The sequence below is a fragment of the Carassius gibelio genome, chromosome B9 (assembly GCF_023724105.1).
Source record: "Carassius gibelio isolate Cgi1373 ecotype wild population from Czech Republic chromosome B9, carGib1.2-hapl.c, whole genome shotgun sequence".
In the NCBI taxonomy this organism is placed as follows: domain Eukaryota; kingdom Metazoa; phylum Chordata; class Actinopteri; order Cypriniformes; family Cyprinidae; genus Carassius; species Carassius gibelio.
In genome coordinates this window covers 1476702-1496701 of record NC_068404.1, presented here as the reverse complement: position 1 = coordinate 1496701, position 20000 = coordinate 1476702, and the positions used below count along the sequence as shown (strand labels likewise).

The 20000-nt window shown below is 36.5% G+C and overlaps 9 non-coding genes and 3 pseudogenes across 9 annotated transcripts; 6 read left to right on the top strand and 6 right to left on the bottom strand.

The window, feature by feature from the left end:
- The first annotated feature begins 1717 nt into the window (after nucleotides 1-1717).
- LOC127965650 (5S ribosomal RNA) lies at nucleotides 1718-1836 on the top strand. Its single transcript, XR_008155368.1, has one exon. It is a non-coding gene; the product is annotated as a 5S ribosomal RNA (ribosomal RNA).
- Nucleotides 1837-2198: 362 nt separating this feature from the next.
- On the top strand, nucleotides 2199-2317 carry LOC127965699 (5S ribosomal RNA). Its single transcript, XR_008155413.1, has one exon. It is a non-coding gene; the product is annotated as a 5S ribosomal RNA (ribosomal RNA).
- Nucleotides 2318-7622: 5305 nt separating this feature from the next.
- Nucleotides 7623-7741, bottom strand: LOC127965727 (5S ribosomal RNA). The gene has a single exon (XR_008155439.1). It is a non-coding gene; the product is annotated as a 5S ribosomal RNA (ribosomal RNA).
- Nucleotides 7742-7975: 234 nt separating this feature from the next.
- On the bottom strand, nucleotides 7976-8094 carry LOC127965728 (5S ribosomal RNA). The gene has a single exon (XR_008155440.1). It is a non-coding gene; the product is annotated as a 5S ribosomal RNA (ribosomal RNA).
- A 366-nt stretch (nucleotides 8095-8460) lies between these two features.
- LOC127965692 (5S ribosomal RNA) lies at nucleotides 8461-8579 on the bottom strand. The gene has a single exon (XR_008155407.1). It is a non-coding gene; the product is annotated as a 5S ribosomal RNA (ribosomal RNA).
- Nucleotides 8580-8939: 360 nt separating this feature from the next.
- On the bottom strand, nucleotides 8940-9054 carry LOC127965753 (uncharacterized; annotated as a pseudogene).
- A 228-nt stretch (nucleotides 9055-9282) lies between these two features.
- On the bottom strand, nucleotides 9283-9401 carry LOC127965745 (uncharacterized; annotated as a pseudogene).
- Nucleotides 9402-9771: 370 nt separating this feature from the next.
- Nucleotides 9772-9890, bottom strand: LOC127965715 (5S ribosomal RNA). Its single transcript, XR_008155428.1, has one exon. It is a non-coding gene; the product is annotated as a 5S ribosomal RNA (ribosomal RNA).
- A 2094-nt stretch (nucleotides 9891-11984) lies between these two features.
- On the top strand, nucleotides 11985-12103 carry LOC127965633 (5S ribosomal RNA). The gene has a single exon (XR_008155352.1). It is a non-coding gene; the product is annotated as a 5S ribosomal RNA (ribosomal RNA).
- A 6773-nt stretch (nucleotides 12104-18876) lies between these two features.
- LOC127965743 (uncharacterized) lies at nucleotides 18877-18995 on the top strand (annotated as a pseudogene).
- Nucleotides 18996-19225: 230 nt separating this feature from the next.
- LOC127965625 (5S ribosomal RNA) lies at nucleotides 19226-19344 on the top strand. The gene has a single exon (XR_008155345.1). It is a non-coding gene; the product is annotated as a 5S ribosomal RNA (ribosomal RNA).
- Nucleotides 19345-19707: 363 nt separating this feature from the next.
- On the top strand, nucleotides 19708-19826 carry LOC127965661 (5S ribosomal RNA). Its single transcript, XR_008155379.1, has one exon. It is a non-coding gene; the product is annotated as a 5S ribosomal RNA (ribosomal RNA).
- Nucleotides 19827-20000: the final 174 nt, after the last annotated feature.

Here is a 20000-nt window from a genome sequence, read left to right as displayed (position 1 = left end):
ACTGTAAAAGATATAGAAAACACAACAGTAATAATGATCATTAAATCAGTTGAAGAGAAAGTAGGAATTGGAAAACTGATCGGACTAAGAAGAAAGAATAAAAATGAATTTGAAATGACTATGGAAAGTGAGTTGGACTGTGATTCACTGTTGAATGGAATCATGATTAACGGAAAAGAATGTGAGATAAGGAAACTGTGTGCAACAGAAAGGATGGTATCTTTCTTGAGTCTGCCCAGCTATATAGAAGATGAGGAAATCATTCAAAAACTGATAGATTGGGGAGTAACTCCCATATTGCCTCTAAGAAGGAGATATCATCCGGGGACAACAGTGGCGGACGGAACACGTTTTCTAAAGGTAAAGTTTCCAAAAGAAGTGACATCTTTGCCATATAATACCAGGTTCATGACTGAAGAAGGAGTGCAGTACTACAGAGTGATTCATGACAACCAATTGAAGACATGCAGGATCTGTGTAAGTGTGGAACATGAGAAAAAGGACTGTCCGCAATTCAAATGTCGAGACTGTTTTGAGCAGGGGCATTATGCGCGGGACTGCAAAGTCCCACGGTGCCAAGGCTGCGACAAAGCAATCATGAGATGCAGATGAGAGATGGAACATGAGGTAAATGAGGACACAAATATGGACGCACAGGAGGTTATGGGAGATACTGCAACTGAGCATTTAAATGATTCACTGCGGCAGACTCAAGGAAAGGAAGATGAACAGGACAATGAGGAAGAGGAGGAAACCAACAAAGATGAGAATGAAGAAAAGAACAAAGATGGAGAACAAGGAATGGAGACGGGAGAAGGAGTAGACAAAGAGGAAATAAATCTGATTAACAAAGACTTTTCTAAGGAAAAGGAAGAAGTGGACACGACTGGGATGGACTATGAAAAAGGTCAAGAAAAGGATGAGGATAAGGGAATGAAGATACTGCCGGAGGTAAGAGAAGTGGAAAATGGGGGGAGGATTTTTGGTTTGGAAAATAAAGGAATAGAAAGACTGAATAGAGGTGTAAAAGCAAGAACAAAAGGTGGAGTAGACATTCAACAGGTTCTAAAAAAGCAGAAAATAAGAAGAGAAGCGCTAAAGGAAAGGAGGAAAAGTGGAAATGGGGGCAGCAAGACATGTTTTCTTTAAAGACAATGAAACTGATTGAGTGGTGGCAAAAATACATGTGTGCAATTTTTTTAGGATAAAGATGTGTTTTATTCTAAAAAAAAAAAAAAAAAAAAAAAAAAAAAAAAGCTATGCCCGATCTCGTCTGATCTCGGAAGCTAAGCAGGTTTGGGCCAGGTTAGTACTTGGATGGTAGACCGCCTGGGAATACCAGTTGCTGTAAGCTTTTTGGAAATTTGTCACTTAGTATATAATAATTTTGCCAAAAAATAGAGTCAATGCCCGATCTCTGAATATTAGCAGGTTTGGGCCTGGTTAGTACATGGATGGGAGACTGCCTGGGAATACCAGGTGCTTTAAACTTTTTGGAAAATTTCACAAATTATATAATAATCTTGCAAAAAAAAAAAAAAGACTCAATGCCCAATCTCTGAATCTTAGCAGGCTTTATGTCTGGTTAGTACTTGGATGAGAGACCGGCTAGGAATACCAGGTGCTTTAAGCTTTTGGGTTTTCTTTCCTACTTAGATAATGTACTGGCGATTAGATTGGCTGATCTCTAAATAGCCCTCTCTTTGCGGCAATCTTCGCTTACGGCCATACCAACCTGGCTATGCCCGATCTCGTCTGATCTCGGAAGCTAAGCAGGTTTGGGCCTGGTTAGCACTTGGATGGGAGACCGCCTGGGAATACCAGGTGCTGTAAGCTTTTTGGAAATTTTTCACTTAGTATATAATAATTTTGCCAAAAAATAGAGTCAATGCCCGATCTCTGAATATTAGCAGGTTTGGGCCTGGTTAGTACATGGATGGGAGACTGCCTGGGAATACCAGATGCTTTAAACTTTTTGGAAAATTTCACAAATTATATAATAATCTTGCAAAAAAAAAAAAAAGAGTCAATGCCCAATCTCTGAATCTTAGCAGGCTTAGGTCTGGTTAGTACTTGGATGAGAGACCGGCTAGGAATACCAGGTGCTTTAAGCTTTTGGGTTTTCTTTCCTACTTATGTAATGTAATGGCGATTAGATTGGCTGATCTCTAAATAGCCCTCTCTTTGCAGCAGTCTTCGCTTACGGCCATACCAACCTGGCCATGCCCGATCTCGTCTGATCTCGGAAGCTAAGCAGGTTTGGTCCTGGTTAGTATTTGGATGGGAGACTGCCTGGGAATACCAGGTGCTGTAAGCTTTTTGGAAATTTGTCCCTTAGTATATAATAATTTTGCCAAAAAAAAGAGTCAATGCCTGATCTCTGAATATTAGCAGGTTTGGGCCTGGTTAGCACTTGGATGGTAGACCGCCTGGGAATACCAGGTTCTGTAAGCTTTTTGGAAATTTTTCACTTAGTATATAATAACTTTGCCAAAAAATAGAGTCAATGCCAGATCTCTGAATATTAGCAGGTTTGGGCCTGGTTAGTACATGGATGGGAGACTGCCTGGGAATACCAGGTGCTTTAAACTTTTTGGAAAATTTCACAAATTATATAATAATCTTGCAAAAAAAAAAAAAAAGAGTCAATGCCCAATCTCTGAATCTTAGCAGGCTTAGGTCTGGTTAGTAATTGGATGAGAGACCGGCTAGGAATACCAGGTGCTTTAAGCTTTTGGGTTTTCTTTTTTATTTTAAAAAAAAATCCCTTTGTCTTGCTTTAAAATCTTTTGGTTTAAGAAAAGAGGTTGATTTAAAATGTTTTCTCTCCCATGTGGATCATACTCAACTTTAACAAAAAATTTTCCCCAAGCACTTAAAATTTCTCTATAAAACTCTGGTAAATTTTCTGTCATCCAATTCTTCGTTTTCATCCATAAAATTCCATCCCCCATGTTAAAATCCCCGCATTTGTTTAAAAAATATTTCATCGTCTTTTTCCACTCTGGTTTGCCCTCATCTAGGTATTTCTTCACTACTTTCACTCTCAAACTATTTTTTCTCTGTTCCACATCTATTAAACCTAAACCCCCCTTCTCTACTGCCCCTAATATTGTGTTAAAAGCTATTCTTGCTGGTTTCCCCTCCCATAAAAAGTCAAGAAAACATTTCTTCAACCTCTTTTCTGTCCACAATGGCATATCTGATACATATAAAACATTCCATAACTTAGACACCATTAAAACATTCAATACTAAAACCTTCCCTTTCAAGTTTAATGTTCTTAATTTCCAAAAATTTAACCTTCTCTCTATCCCTGTTACTAGTTCCTCCCACATTTCATCACATACTTTCCTCTCATTTTTACCCATTAAAATTCCTAAAATCCTAATTTCATCCACTTCCTTAAAATTAAAACAATCCTTTAAAACCATTGCTTTACCAAATCTCATATATACAGTTTTTTCTTCATTTACTTTACTCCCAGATCCTTTACAATATTCTTCTACAACCTTCATAACTTCCTTGATGCTCTCCTTTCCTTTAACTACTAACGTTGTGTCATCAGCATATTGAAAAACCTTTCCCTCAGCCTTATTTTCCTCAATTTCAATTCCAATTATTTCTTCTTTTTGTTTTATAGCCAATCCTAACGGTTCCGATACAAGTGAATATAATAACGCTGAAAGCGGACAACCCTGTCTTATCGATCTTGTGATTTTAAAACATTCTGTTAAAAACCCATTACATTTTATTCTCGTTAAAGCGCCCTTATATAAAATCTCAATCCATTTGATAAAATTCCCCCCAAAACCAAATTCCTTTAAAACATCAAATAAATACCTGTGTTCAACCCGATCAAATGCTTTTTCAAAATCTAGACTAATTACGTAACCATCTTCATTTTTTTCTTTCATGTACCATACTGTGTCTCTTATGCTCATTGTTATGCCCGCTATATCTCTTCCCTTTACTCCATATGCTTGGTTTGTTTGAATTATACTTGGCATTACTTCCTTTAACCTGTTTGATAAAACCTTCGCTAAAATCTTAAAATCTGTGTTAAGCATCGTAATCGGCCTATAGTTTTTTTAAATCTACTTTTTCTCCTTTCCTTTTATATATCAATTTTGTTATACCCATCCCCATTCTTTCATTAACTTCTTCTTTTTCAAAAACCTCACTAAAAACTTCCTTTAAAATCTTTGTTAAAATCTCTTTAAAACATATATAAAATTCACTTCCCAAACCATCTATTCCTGGACTTTTATTTTTATTCAGCTGCTGTATTGCTCTTTCAATCTCTTCTTCTCCAATTTTTTGATCGCATTCTATTTTATCTTCCTTACTAATTCTTACTTTTATCTGATTCAGCAGTTCCCTTTTTTTGTTTTCTTCTACACCCCTTGCACTAAAAAGATCCTCATAAAAATTCTTTATTTCTTCTAAAATCTCTTCATTCCCTTCTACAACTTCCCCATTTTTCCCTCTTATCTGTTTTATTATTTCAGCTTTCCCTCGCTTTTTTTCTAAATAAAAAAAAACTTTGTGCATTTTTCTCCCTCCACAGTATATTTAGCTGTGCTTCTTAACCTCGCCCCCTCATATTCTTTTTCCTCTATTTTTTTCAGTTTTTCCTCCATTTCCCTTATCTTTTGTATATCTTTATTTTCTTTATTCAATTCCACTTCCAAACTTTCCTTTATTTCTTTTTCTTTGTATCTTTTGCATTTCTGTACTAAACTGCAATACTTAATTGAGAATTTTTTTATTAAAAACCTTACATTCTCCCACCATATTCTCTTATCGTCTTCATACATTTCATTTTCCCTTTCATTTTCTATAATTTCTTTAACCTTTAAAACATAGTCTTCATTTTCTAACATTTTTGTATTTAAAACCCATATTCCTGGCCCTCTTTGCACTTTATCCCAGTCCAATTTAAAAAATAAAAACTTGTGATCGCTAAAACTTGTTTCTTCATACTTAATCTTTTCTATAAAATTCTCCACATTTCTCGTACATAAAATAAAGTCAATTCTTGTTTCGCACACAAACTGCCCCACTATTTGCCTTCTTGAAAACTCCTTTTTCTTTTCATTCCTTTCTCTCCACACATCTATCATATTATTTTCTGCCATTAATGCTTTTAGTTCTTTTCTCCCCTTGTCATTTTTAAAAACCATTCCTTCTGCCATGTCTTGTTTACTAAAAACCGTATTAAAATCCCCCATCATTATTATTTCTTTATACTTCTTTACAATACTTTTTAAAACATAAAAAAAACTCTTTCTTTTCCTTCTCCACCGTTGGTGCATGTATATTTACTAAAATCAATTCCCTTCCTTCATGTTTTATCTGAACAACCATACATTTCCCCATCGTATCTTTGTATAAAATTTGACTTGCTTTAAAAACATCATCCTTCATTTAAAAAGCCACACCTCTCCCAAACCTCCCATCTCCATTATTGTATAAAATCCCTCCTTCCCATCTCTTTTTAAAATCATTCATTACATTTTCTCTCCAGTTTGTTTCTTGTAGCACAATAATGTCTTCTCTTTTACATTTTTCTTTTACATATTCAAATTTCTTTAAGTTCAAGAGTCCTCTTGCATTGAAAGTCACAACACTTAAAACCATTAAAAAGAAAAAAATTAAATATCTAAAACCCATCATTCTCAGTCTTCCTCCACCATTTCCTTTAACACTTCAAAACTGTTAAAACATTTAACTTTTTTCCTTGCAGTTCCTATATTTGGCTTTACCTGTAGTGATCTTCTTCTAATTTGTCCCCTCTCCACCTTTTCCTTCTCATCCTCCTCCATACTTATTTCTCCTTCGTTGTCAGTTTCTTTGTCTTGTTCTTTTCCTTTTTGTCCATGAATTGAAGATATGTCCATCTGGGTCAATTGTGTGTTCTCTTCTCTTATCTGTTCATCATTTTCTTTTTCTTTTTCTCCTTCTCCTTCTCCTTGTCCTTCCTGTCTGTAGTTTGTTCCTTCCTCTGATTCCTTTGGTTGTAATTCATCCTCTTCTTGTCTTTCTTCACAATGTCCTTCTTCATCGTGGTTTCCTTCATGCACCTGTCTGTCCACCTGTTCTTCCCTTCCACCTACCACTCCCTCCAACCAGCATTCACATTTATTTAACATTTTTTGGCAATCCGGGCACCTGACAGCATTGCAGTCTCGTGCGAAATGTCCCCTTTCCGAGCATTTATAGCACTTGAATTCTGGGCACTCCTTCAGTAAATGTTCCGGGCTCATGCACAGCCTACAAGTCTTCACCTGGTGGCTGTGCATCACCCTAAAGTACTGCGGGCCCTCGGCTGTTTCAATCTTTGTGCTATAAGGGAGTGATGCCACTTCTTTGGGGAACCTCACCTTAACAAACCTTGTACCGTCTTCAATGTCAGTGCCCGGATAGCATCTCCTTTTGATTTTAGATATGGGGGATACCCCCCATCCTTCCAATTTTTCCAAAATTTCCTTATCCTCCAGGTAGACAGGCAGGTGCATGAAGGAAACAACGTAATCTTTATTTTGCAGTTTTTTTTACTTCACAGTCCACTCCCTTTATTGTCAATCCATTAATTAAAATGTCACACATTTCTTCCTGTTCCAGTGTCAGTTCATATTCTTTGCCTTGTCTGGGTCTTACAGCCAACACCTTTCCACTTCCAATTTTTTCTGAGATTGCTTTAATTATATCCTCTCCTCTCACACCACTCACATTCTCTGTACTCACGATCACTGTTGCCTCCTTTAAATATTTTCTTTCACCAAATTTTTTCCTTGCTTCTTGAACTTTTCCATTTCCAGCTCTTTGTTGCTTCTCCAGTCCAGTGTCATTTGCCGTGCGTGTTCCTCCTGCTAGTCCAGTGTCGTTTGCCATGCTTGTTCCTCCAGCCAGTCCAGTGTTGTTTACCATGCGTGTTCCTCCAGCCAGTCCCATGTCGTTTGCCATGCTTGTTCCTCCAGCCAGTCCAGTGTCGATTGCCATGCGTGTTCCTCCAGCCAGTCCAGTGTCGCTTGCCATGCGTGTTCCTCCTGCCAGTCCATTGTCATTTGCCATTCGAGTCTCTCCAGCCAGTTCCGAGTTGTTACCATATAATCCGTCCATTTTGGAGAAAAAAAAAGATCAACCACCCTCCAGACAGCGATATGCTGCTGTTAGGTGGTTTTCAAAAAAGAAAAAATGCCAAAAAACAATCACAGATTCACAAAACAAACAAAACAACCACAAGTAGAAAAACACAAAATGGAGGAGAGCCTTCCTCTCCCAACTGCAGCCAACACTTCCTGTAGCTCTCTAGCGCCCTCAGGTTGGTATGGCCGTAAGCTAAGACTGCCGCAAAGAGAGGGCTATTTAGAGATCAGCCAATCTAATCGCCAGTACATTATCTAAGTAGGAAATAAAACCCAAAAGCTTAAAGCACCTGGTATTCCCAGGCAGTCTCCCATCCATGTACTAACCAGGCCCAAACCTGCTAATAAGATCAGCTAATAAGATCTCCCATCCAAGTACTAACCAGGCCCAAACCTGCTAATATTCAGAGATCTGGCATTGACTCTATTTTTTGGCAAAATTATTATATACTAAGTGAAGAATTTCCAAAAAGCTTACACCACCTGGTATTCCCAGGCGGTCTACCATCCAAATACTAACCAGGCCCAAACCTGCTTAGCTTCGGAGATCAGATGAGATCGGGCATAGCCAGGTTGGTATAGACGTAAGCGAAGACTGCCGCAAAGAGAGGGCTATTTAGAGATCAGCCAATCTAATCGCCAGTACATTATCTAAGTAGTAAATAAAACCCAAAAGCTTAAAGCACCTGGTATTCCTAGCCGGTCTCTCATCCAAGTACTAACCAGACATAAAGCCTGCTAAGATTCAGAGATTGGGCATTGACTCTTTTTTTTTATTATTTTTTTTTGCAAGATTATTATATAATTTGTGAAATTTTCCAAAAAGTTTAAAGCACCTGGTATTCCCAGGCAGTCTCCCATCCAAGTACTAACCAGGCCCAAACCTGCTTAGCTTCCGAGATCAGACAAGATCGGGCATGGCCAGGTTGGTATGGCCATAAGCGAAGACTGCCGCAAAGAGAGGGCTATTTAGAGATCAGCCAATCTAATCGCCAGTACATTATCTAAGAAGGAAAGAAAACCCAAAAGCTTAAAGCACCTGGTATTCCTAGCCGGTCTCTCATCCAAGTACTAACCAGACATAAAGCCTGCTAAGATTCAGAGATTGGGCATTGACTCTTTTTTTTTCTTTTTTTGCAACATTATTATATAATTTGTGAAATTTTCCAAAAAGTTTAAAGCACCTGGTATTCCCAGGCAGTCTCCCATCCATGTACTAACCAGGCCCAAACCTGCTAATATTCAGAGATCTGGCATTGACTCTATTTTTTGGCAAAATTATTATATACTAAGTGAAAAATTTCCAAAAAGCTTACAGCACCTGGTATTCCCAGGCAGTCTCCCATCCAAGTACTAACCAGGCCCAAACCTGCTTAGCTTCCGAGATCAGACGAGATCGGGCATGGCCAGGTTGGTATAGACGTAAGCGAAGACTGCCGCAAAGAGAGGGCTATTTAGAGATCAGCCAATCTAATCGCCAGTACATTACATAAGTAGGAAAGAAAACCCAAAAGCTTAAAGCACCTGGTATTCCTAGCCGGTCTCTCATCCAAGTACTAACCAGACCTAAGCCTGCTAAGATTCAGAGATTGGGCATTGACTCTTTTTTTTTTTTGCAAGATTATTAAATAATTTGTGAAATTTTCCAAAAAGTTTAAAGCACCTGGTATTCCCAGGCAGTCTCCCATCCATGTACTAACCAGGCCCAAACCTGCTAATATTCAAAGATCAGGCATTGACTCTATTTTTAGGCAAAATTATTATATACTAAGTGAAAAATTTCCAAAAAGCTTACAGCACCTGGTATTCCCAGGCGGTCTACCATCCAAATACTAACCAGGCCCAAACCTGCTTAGCTTCGGAGATCAGACGAGATCGGGCATAGGTTGGTATAGACGTAAGCGAAGACTGCCGCAAAGAGAGGGCTATTTAGAGATCAGCCAATCTAATCGCCAGTACATTATCTAACTAGGAACTAAAACCCAAAAGCTTAAAGCACCTGTTATTCCTAGCCGGTCTCTCATCCAAGTACTAACCAGACATAAAGCCTGCTAAGATTCAGAGATCGGGCATTGACTCTTTTTTTTTTTTTTTTGCAAGATTATTATATAATTTGTGAAATTTTCCAAAAAGTTTAAAGCACCTGGTATACCCAGGCAGTCTCCCATCCATGTACTAACCAGGCCCAAACCTGCTTAGCTTCCGAGATCAGACGAGATCGGGCATGGCCAGGTTGGTATGGCCGTAAGCAAAGACTGCCGCAAAGAGAGGGCTATTTAGAGATCAGCCAATCTAATCGCCAGTACATTATCTATGTAGGAAATAAAACCCAAAAGCTTAAAGCACCTGGTATTCCTAGCCGGTCTCTCATCCAAGTACTAACCAGACATAAAGCCTGCAAAGATTCAGAGATTGGGCATTGACTCATTTTTTTTTTTTTTTTTTTTGCAACATTATTATATAATTTGTGAAATTTTCCAAAAAGTTTAAAGCACCTGGTATTCCCAGGCAGTCTCCCATCCATGTACTAACCAGGCCCAAACCTGCTAATATTCAGAGATCTGGCATTGACTCTATTTTTTGGCAAAATTATTATATACTAAGTGAAAAATTTCAAAAAAGCTTACAGCACCTGGTATTCCCAGGGGGTCTACCATCCAAATACTAACCAGGCCCAAACCTGCTTAGCTTCGGAGATCAGACGAGATCGGGCATAGCCAGGTTGGTATGGCCGTAAGCGAAGACTGCCGCAAAGAGAGGGCTATTTAGAGACCAGCCAATCTAATCGCCAGTACATTATCTAAGTAGGAAATAAAACCCAAAAGCTTAAAGCACCTGGTATTCCTAGCCGGTCTCTCATCCAAGTACTAACCAGACATAAAGCCTGCTAAGATTCAGAGATTGGGCATTGACTCTTTTTTTTTTCTTTTTTTGCAACATTATTATATAATTTGTGAAATAAGCGAAGACTGCCGCAAAGAGAGGGCTATTTAGAGATCAGCCAATCTAATCGCCAGTACATTATCTAAGAAGGAAAGAAAACCCAAAAGCTTAAAGCACCTGGTATTCCTAGCCGGTCTCTCATCCAAGTACTAACCAGACCTAAGCCTGCTAAGATTCAGAGATTGGGCATTGACTCTTTTTTTTTTTTTGCAAGATTATTATATAATCTGTGAAATTTTCCAAAATGTTTAAAGCACCTGGTATTCCCAGGCAGTCTCCCATCCATGTACTAACCAGACATTTTAAATAAATTACAAATTTGGGGCGTAACACCTGTTTCAGACATCATAAGAAGAATGTATCCAGGCACAGACATTGCGGATGGTACAAGGTACTTAAGGGTGAAATTCCCTAAAGAAGTTGTGTCTCTGCCATATAGTACAAAGTTTGATACGGAGGAGGGAACACAGTATTTCAGGATCATGCATGATCGTCAGGTTAAAACCTGTCGATTGTGCATGAATCCGGGACATGTGTTCAAAGACTGTCCAGATTTTAAATGTCATCAGTGCAATGGCCAGGGTCATCATGCAAGGGATTGTGATGCAATTAAGTGCCCGGATTGCAGAAAGGTGATCATAAGATGTGAGTGTTGGATGGAGAATGAAATTCAAAATAAAGAGTCAGAAGGTGTAGGAGGGCGAATGTCAAAAGAAACAGAATTGCAAAATGGTGGAGAGAATGAGGAAGAAGATGGTGTGAATAAAGAGGATATTGTGGAAAATAAGAAGGAATTGGAAGAGAAAAGGCTGGAAGGAGAAATGGACAAAGGAATATTGACATCACAGGAAGTAACACAAGGGGTATTGGAGGAAATGAAGAACCAAGGACTAAAAGAAAAGGAGGAGGAAATGCAAAAGATAACTGAAGAGGAGAAAGAAATGGAATTGGAAGTGAAAAGGCTGGAAGGAGAAATGGACAAAGGAATATTGACATCACAGGAAGTAACACAAGGGGCATTGGAGGAAATGGAGAACCAAGGACTAAAAGAAAAGGAGGAGGAAATGAAAGAGATAACTGAAGAGGAGAAAGGAGTGGACAGAATGGACGATAGAAAGGACAAAAGGGTGACATTAAGAAGGAGAACCCTTAAGGTAATACCAAATGTGCATGTGGCCAGAAAAAAAAGACTTTTTAGGGAAAAATACAGTAAGGGGAAACATTTGTTAGAGAATAGATTTCAAGTGTTGAGGGAAAATGAGGAGGAGGATGTAGACTAAGAAAACAATGTTTGGTTTAAATTGTTATTATTATCTATTACTTATAATATTTTTAAACATTGTATCATGGTATGCTAATGCATAAATTGTATTTCAAATAGAAAAATGGGGAAAATAGATTATTTATTGAATTTAAAGTGAAAAAAATGTATTTGGTGTTTAGAGAAATGGCTTTTATCAAACCTGTGGCAAATAATTATTGTTTTTGTTTGTTATGCTTCTGTGGAAAATGTGTAAAATGTTTTTAATGTAATATTTTAAATTTGTTAAAAAAGAAAAAAAAAAAAAAAGGCTATGCCCGATCTCGTCTGATCTCGGAAGCTAAGCAGGTTTGGGCCTGGTTAGTACTTGGATGGGAGACCGCCTGGAAATACCAGGTACTGTAAGCTTTTTGGACATTTTTCACTTAGTTTATAATAATTTTGCCAAAAAATAGAGTCAATGCCCGATTTCTGAATCTTAGCAGGTTTAGGTCTGGTTAGTACTTTGATGAGAGACTGCCTAGGAATACCAGGTGCTTTAAGCTTTTGGGTTTTCTTTCCTACTTATATAATGTACTGGCGATAAGATTGGCTGGTCTTTAAATAGCCCTCTCATTGCAGCAGACTTCGCTTACGGCCATACCAACCTGGCTATGCCCGATCTCGTCTGATCTCGGAAGCTAAGCATGTTTGGGCCTGGTTAGTACTTGGATGGGAGACCGCCTGGGAATACCAGGTGCTGTAAGCTTTTTGGAAATTTTTCACTTAGTATATAATAATTTTGCCAAAAAATAGAGACAATGCCGGATCTCTGAATCTTAGCAGGTTTGGGCCTGGTTAGTACATGGATGGGAGACTGCCTGTTAATACCAGGTGCTGTAAGCTTTTTGGACATTTTTCACTTAGTATATAATAATTTTGCCAAAAAATAGAGTCAATGCCCGATCTCTGAATATTTGCAGGTTTGGGCCTGGTTAGTACATGGATGGGAGACTGCCTGGGAATACCAGGTGTTTTAATCTTTTTGGAAAATTTCACGAATTATATAATAATCTTTCATAAAAAAAAAAAAAAAAGAGTCAATGCCCGATCTCTGAATCTTAGCAGGTTTAGGTCTGGTTAGTACTTTGATGAGAGACTGCCTAGGAATACCAGTTGCTTTAAGCTTTTGGGTTTTCTTTCCTACTTATATAATGTACTGGCGATAAGATTGGCTGGTCTTTAAATAGCCCTCTCTTTGCAGCAGACTTCGCTTACGGCCAGACCAACCTGACGGCGCTAGAGAGTCTGACAGGAAGTACTGTGCTGCAGTTGGAGAGAAAGGCTCTCCCACATTTTTTTTCATTTGTTTTGTTTTTGTTTAATATCAAGTTAAAAAGTTTGAAGTATTTTGTTTTTGTTAACGTCGTTTTAACCCCGGGCAGTTTTAAACTGTCTGGGGTTTGAGCTATTTTATTTTGTTTGTTTGTGTTTTTTTTTTTTTTTTTTTTTTTGTGGCTAAGCTATTTAACAAGGATGGAAACAATGGCTAATGGATCAGATCTGGACAAGGTTTTTGAGGAAAAGAACAATGATTTTGAAGGAGACACTACTTTGGAAAAACGGATTATGAAAAACGATGGAAAGGATTACAATGAAACATGGGCAACTGTTGTATCAAGAAGGAAAAGAAATGGAGCTGAAATGGAGAAAGGCCGCACTGAACAGCAACCAACTACACAAGGTAAAGAAAAGTTTGATACAAAAGGAGAAAAGAGACAAGAAGAATGTCGGAGAAATGAAATGATAAATAGATTAAAAGACAAAATGAAATATCAGAGGGAATACAAGAAAGAAACAACACTGACAATGACTGTGGAAAATCCAGAAAAACTAACTGCCATCATGATAATTAAAGCTATTGAGGACATTACTGGAAAAGGTAAACTATATGGACTAAGGAAAAAAAATGACTTCGAGTATGAGCTTACATTGGAGAATCAACTAGACTGTGACAATTTATTGAATGGACTACTATTGAATGGACAAATGTGTAAAATAAGCAAACTTTGTGAAATGGAGAGGGTCGTTTCTTTTTTACGTTTGCCAAATTATATCAATGACAAGGATGTACTACAAAAACTGCAAAGCTGGGGAGTTACACCGATACTGCCGTTGAGAAGGAGGTATTACCCAGGGACAATGGTGGCAGATGGGACAAGATTTATTCGAGTCAAATTCCCTAAGGACGTGGTGTCCCTTCCATATAACACCAGTTTTGAAACAGAGGAAGGAATACAGTTCTTCAGAGTCATTCATGATCAGCAAGTAAAAATATGCAGAATATGTTCAAGTGCTGAACACGAAAAGAAAGACTGCCCTCTACTAACATGCAGAGAATGCCTGGAGCAGGGGCATTATGCGCGGGACTGTACAGCCCTGCGGTGCCAAGGCTGCAGAAAGGCATTGCCAACATGCGCATGTGAAACGGATGAAGAGGAACATGAGGAAATGGAAATGGAGATGCATAATGAAGTGGAGCATTTGGAGGAGGCTGATAAAGAAAATACATCACAAAAAACAAGTGGATTAACAAAGGATGTACTGAGCAGTGAAGGAGAGGAAGAAGAAGAGGAAGAAGAAGAAGAGGAAACAAGTGAGAATGAGCAGAATGGGGAAGAAAAAGTGATGACTGGACTACAACAATCTGTGAAAAATGTGGAGCAGGATGCAATGGTAAATAAAGAAGATAATAATGGAACAAAGGATAGTACAATCCCGGAAGAGGTAAGCGACATTGGGGAGAGAAAAAAAAGTTTTTTGAGCAGGGGGACTAAAGGGAAAACAACAGGACAAATAAACATTGAAAAGGTCTTGGAAAGACAAAGAATAAGACGAGAATCTAAAGAAAAAAAGAAGAAGAAAGTAGAGATAATTGCTTTAAAAGATGTTGATTTGAGAGAGACTGAACAAAAGTGATGTGGGTTTTGTTTTGCATTTATATTTTTCTTTTTTTGTTTATGAGTCAGTTGAAACTAGTGTCAATCAATGCAAGAGGATTGTCAACTAGGACTAAATTTGAAAATGTACTCTATTTAACAAAGAAGAGTGATATAATATGTATACAAGAAACTGGATGGAATGAAGACATTGTTAATGGTTTTAAGAAAATATGGGATGGAGAATTTTTTTACAATAATGACCCAAACAGGAAAAAAGGAGTAGCAATTTTAATTAGAAGGGGAGTGACAGAAAAAGCAACAGAAATGTTCACAGATAATGTAGGAAGATTGTTAGTAGTTAAAGTCAAAAGCAAAGAAGAAGAATTAACGATATGTACAATTCATGCACCAAATGACCGTTTAGAAAGAGTCATCTTTTTTAAAAATTTAAATGTTTTAATGGATGGTTATACAAAAGGAATTTTAATTGGGGATTTTAATACTATTTTGGAAAGAATTGATGTGGAGGATTATATGGTATATAGATCAGATGTGGGGAGAACTGAATTAAAGAAAATGATGGAAAAACACACATTTTTAGATATATGGCGGGAAAGAAACAGAGTAAAAAGAGAATATTCCAGAAGGCAAATTGTGAACACAGTATTAAAGCAAAGTAGACTTGATTTGGTTTTATGTAACAGACAGCTAGAACTATTTATATCAAAAGTATTTTATAAAAGGTTCAGTGAAAGTGATCATGATTTTTTAAATGTAATAATTGATTTTAGTGGAGTAGAGAGAGGTCCAGGGGTGTGGGTTTTAAATGCTGAACTTTTAAAAAACGAGTCTTACAAAATGGAAATAGAAAATGTCATAATAAATAGTATAAACAATATTCTATATGATGAAGAAAAAAGTTTGTGGTGGGATAATTTGAAAAAAGTTATGAAAAAAATATCCATTGAATATTCAAAAAGATTGCAAAAGACAAAGAAAAGTAAAGAAAGATTTTTAAATAAGGAATGGGAAGAAGAAATGAAAAAGATGTCTGAAGGAAAGATGGATGTGACAAAAATAGTGTTTTTAGAAGAACAATTTAAGAAAATAGAGGAGGAAAAGTGCAGGGGAGCTAAAATTAGAAGCAGAGCGAAAAATACAGTAGAGGGAGAAAGAAGTACAAAATTCTTTTTTGAGTTTGAGAAATCAAGAAAACATGCAGAATTGATCAAAAGTATATTAAAAGATGGGAAAGTTGTGAAGGAAAAACAAGGTATTTTAAAAGAAGTGAAGGATTTTTATACTACCTTATTTAAAAAAGATAATATAAATGTGAAAGATGAAGAATATTTATTGAATCAAATTCAAGTTCAAGTAAATGAAGAAGATAAAAGAATGTGTGATAAGGATATAAATGAAGAGGAAATTGAAGAGGTTATAGACCAGTTGAAGAATGGGAAAAGTCCAGGACTAGATGGCTTAACATCTGAGTTTTACAAAGTTTTTAAACATGTTTTAATACCTATTCTGCACAATTTATTTGCTGATACTTTTAAGCAGAAAAAAATGAGTGAAAGCATGAAGACAGGAATGATAAAAATTATCTATAAGAATAAAGGAGATAAAGATCATCTTAAAAATTACAGACCGTTGAGTATGCTAAATACTGACTATAAGATTTTGGCTAAGATCATGGCAAACAGACTGAAAAAAGTGATTCCAAACATCATAACAACAAATCAGGCATATGGTGTCTTAAATAGAGATATATCAGACATAGTAACAAATATTAGAGACTTAATGTGGTATATGAAAGAAAAAGGTGAAGGAGGGTATTTAATTAGCATAGATTTGGAAAAGGCTTTCGACAGAGTAGAGCATAAATATTTGTTTGACTTAATTGAAAAATTTGGATTTGGGAGGAATTTTATAACATGGATGAAATGTTTCTATACTGACATTTTAAGTTGTATTAAAGTAAATGGGTTTTTAACTGATTATATTGAAATTTCGAGGTCTATAAGGCAGGGCTGTCCTTTATCGGCATTACTTTATACTTTAGTTGCTGAACCATTAGGAATAGCAATTAATTAAGAAAAACAAATACAAGGAATTTTAGTTGAAAATGGTGTAATGCAACAAAAAATTTTCCAATATGCAGATGACACGACTTTGTTTTTAAAGGATTTAAAGAGTATCGAAAAAGCAATGTTAATTTTTGAAAAATATTGTAGCGGAACAGGAGCTAAAGTCAATAAAGAAAAGACTGAGTATATGAGGATAGGGAAGGTGGATACTTTGGGAAGACAATGGGAATTTAAAGAGCAGAAGAACCAATTAAAGATTTTAGGAGTTATACTTGGGAAAGATGAAATGAAAACAAGAGACCTGATTTGGGAGGAGGTTATAGGCAAAATGGAAAAAAGACTTAACTTTTGGAAACAAAGAGAATTGTTTTTAAAAGGGAAAGTATTAGTTCTAAATTCTTTATTCCTGTCTAAGATGTGGTATATTTTAAGTGTGGTTAGTCTGCCAGCATGGGCGTACAAAAGAATAAAAACTTATATTTTAAAGTTTTTATGGGATGATAAGCCAGCAAAAATAGCATATGACACAATAATTGGGGAGGTGGAAAAGGGAGGTTTGAGACTCATAGATCCAATGGTAAGAATGAAGAGTATGAGAATAAAGACAGTAAAAAAGTTTTGGAATAATGATGATATGGTATGGAAAAAAATTATGAGTTTCTTTATAAATAAGTGTGGGAAAATGGGGGATGATTTTATGTGGATGAATTTTACAGATAATATGCTTGAGAAGATACCTGAATTTTATAAAGAAGTCTTAAGAGCATGGAAAGTTTTTAAAGGGAAGGTTCATGTGGAGTTTAAAGGAAGAGAGCAACTATTGAAACAGCCCCTTTTCTTAAACAAATTGATTTTAAGGAATAGTAATACAATTTTTTATAAGAAATGGTATTATGCAGGATTAAGACAAGTCAAAGACATTTTATATGAGGTAAAACCTGGGTTTTTACCTTTACAGGCAATTATAGACATATTAGAAGAGAATGAAGATATAGAAAATAGAAAGCTGATTAAGGAGCAATACATAAAATTAAAAGAAGCTGTGCCACTACAGTGGATTAAAAGCATTGACGCTGAAGAAACAGGAAATGAGAAACCTGGAGTTTTTTTAAAAAGAAATGATGAACAGATTCCTTTCAATGGCTGTGTTCTTAAAATGTTTTATGTTTGTTTATGTGATCTTGTATTTTTAAGACCAAAAGCAACAGATTTTTGGGAAAGGTCTTTTTGTGAATTAGATGTAACAAAAATCTGGAAAAATGTAAAATGTAGGTTTAAAAGTCCCGCCCTGCATAATTTGGATTTCTTGTTGAGACACAATGTTTTAATGACTGAAATGAAATTGGCAAAAATTGGAATAGCACAAGATGCAAAATGTAAATTATGTATGGAAAAAGATGAAGGAGTGTTACATTTGTTTTTAAAATGTAAAAAATTAGACAATTTTATGAAGATGTTAAGGAAAATTGTGGGGGACTTTTTAAATGATCAGAATGATTGGTTAGAGAAATGGGAAACATTGATTTTATTTGGTTTTAATGGAACTGCACAAAATGTTTATGCATTAAATTTATGGTTAACAGTAGCAAGATATACGATTTGGAGAAGAAGGAATATAATGAAAATGAAAAACAAAGAACTTTCATTATGTAACTTATTTAAACAGTATCTGACTGCAGTGATGGAAGACATGTACGACTATTTTAATATTAATGCACAAATGGATGTATTTGACAAATACATTGTAGAAAACAATCCATACATTATTAAAACATGGTCAGGTTTTAATGTGATTTTGCCTGAAAGATTTTAATTGTAATTTTGTTATTTTATTATTATTATTATTATTTTTATTTTTTTCTCCTTACTTATGTACTTTCTTTATTTCCTTATTTCTTTTTTTTTTTTTTTTTTTTTTATATATATATATATATATATATATATATATATATATATATATATATACATTTTCTATTTCCGCATATGCTTCAAATGTAAGACTGTGAATGTATAAAAATTTTGTGTTTTTAATAATAAAAAAAAAAAAAAAAAAAAATGCCCGATCTCGTCTAATCTCGGAAGCTAAGCAGGTTTGGGCCTGGTTAGTACTTGGATGGGAGACCGCCTGGGAATACCAGGTCCTGTAAGCTTTTTGGAAATTTGTTACTTAGTATATAATAATTTTGCCAAAACATAGAGTCAATGCCCGATCTCTGAATATTAGCAGGTTTGGGCCTGGTTAGTACATGGATGGGAGACTGCCTGGAAATACCAGGTGCTTTAAACTTTTTGGAAAATTTCACAAATTATATAATAATCTTGCAAAAAAAAAAAAAAGACTCAATGCCCAATCTCTGAATCTTAGCAGGCTTTATGTCTGGTTAGTACTTGGATGAGAGACCGGCTAGGAATACCAGGTGCTTTAAGCTTTTGGGTTTTCTTTCCTACTTAGATAATGTACTGGCGATTAGATTGGCTGATCTCTAAATAGCCCTCTCTTTGCGGCAGTCTTCGCTTATGGCCATACCAACCTGGCTATGCCCAATCTCGTCTGATCTCGGAAGCTAAGCAGGTTTGGGCCTGGTTAGTACATGGATGGGAGACTGCCTGGGAATACCAGGTGCTTTAAACTTTTTGGAAAATTTCACAAATTACATAATAATCTTGCAAAAAAAAAAAAAAAAAAGTCAATGCCCAATCTCTGAATCTTAGCAGGCTTTATATGTCTGGTTAGTACTTGGATGAGAGACCGGCTAGGAATACCAGGTGCTTTAAGCTTTTGGGTTTTCTTTCCTACTTAGATAATGTACTGGCGATTAGATTGGCTGATCTCTAAATAGCCCTCTCTTTGCGGCAGTCTTCGCTTACGGCCATACCAACCTGGCTATGCCCGATCTCGTCTGATCTCGGAAGCTAAGCAGGTTTGGGCCTGGTTAGTACTTGGATGGTAGACCGCCTGGGAATACCAGGTGCTGTAAGCTTTTTGGAAATTTGTCACTTAGTATATAATAATTTTGCCAAAAAATAGAGTCAATGCCCGATCTCTGAATATTAGCAGGTTTGGGCCTGGTTAGTACATGGATGGGAGACTGCCTGGGAATACCAGGTGCTTTAAACTTTTTGGAAAATTTCACAAATTATATAATAATCTTGCAAAAAAAAAAAAAAGAGTCAATGCCCAATCTCTGAATCTTAGCAGCCTTTATGTCTGGTTAGTACTTGGATGAGAGACCGGCTAGGAATACCAGGTGCTTTAAGCTTTTGGGTTTTCTTTCCTACTTAGATAATGTACTGGCGATTAGATTGGCTGATCTCTAAATAGCCCTCTCTTTGCGGCAGTCTTCGCTTACGGCCATACCAACCTGGCCATGCCCGATCTCGTCTGATCTCGGAAGCTAAGCAGGTTTGGGCCTGGTTAGTACTTGGATGGTAGACTGCCTGGGAATACCAGGTGCTGTAAGCTTTTTGGAAATTTGTCACTTAGTATATAATAATTTTGCCAAAAAATAGAGTCAATGCCCGATCTCTGAATATTAGCAGGTTTGGGCCTGGTTGGTACATGGATGGGAGACTGCCTGGGAATACCAGATGATTTAAACTTTTTGGAAAATTTCACAAATTATATAATAATGTTGCA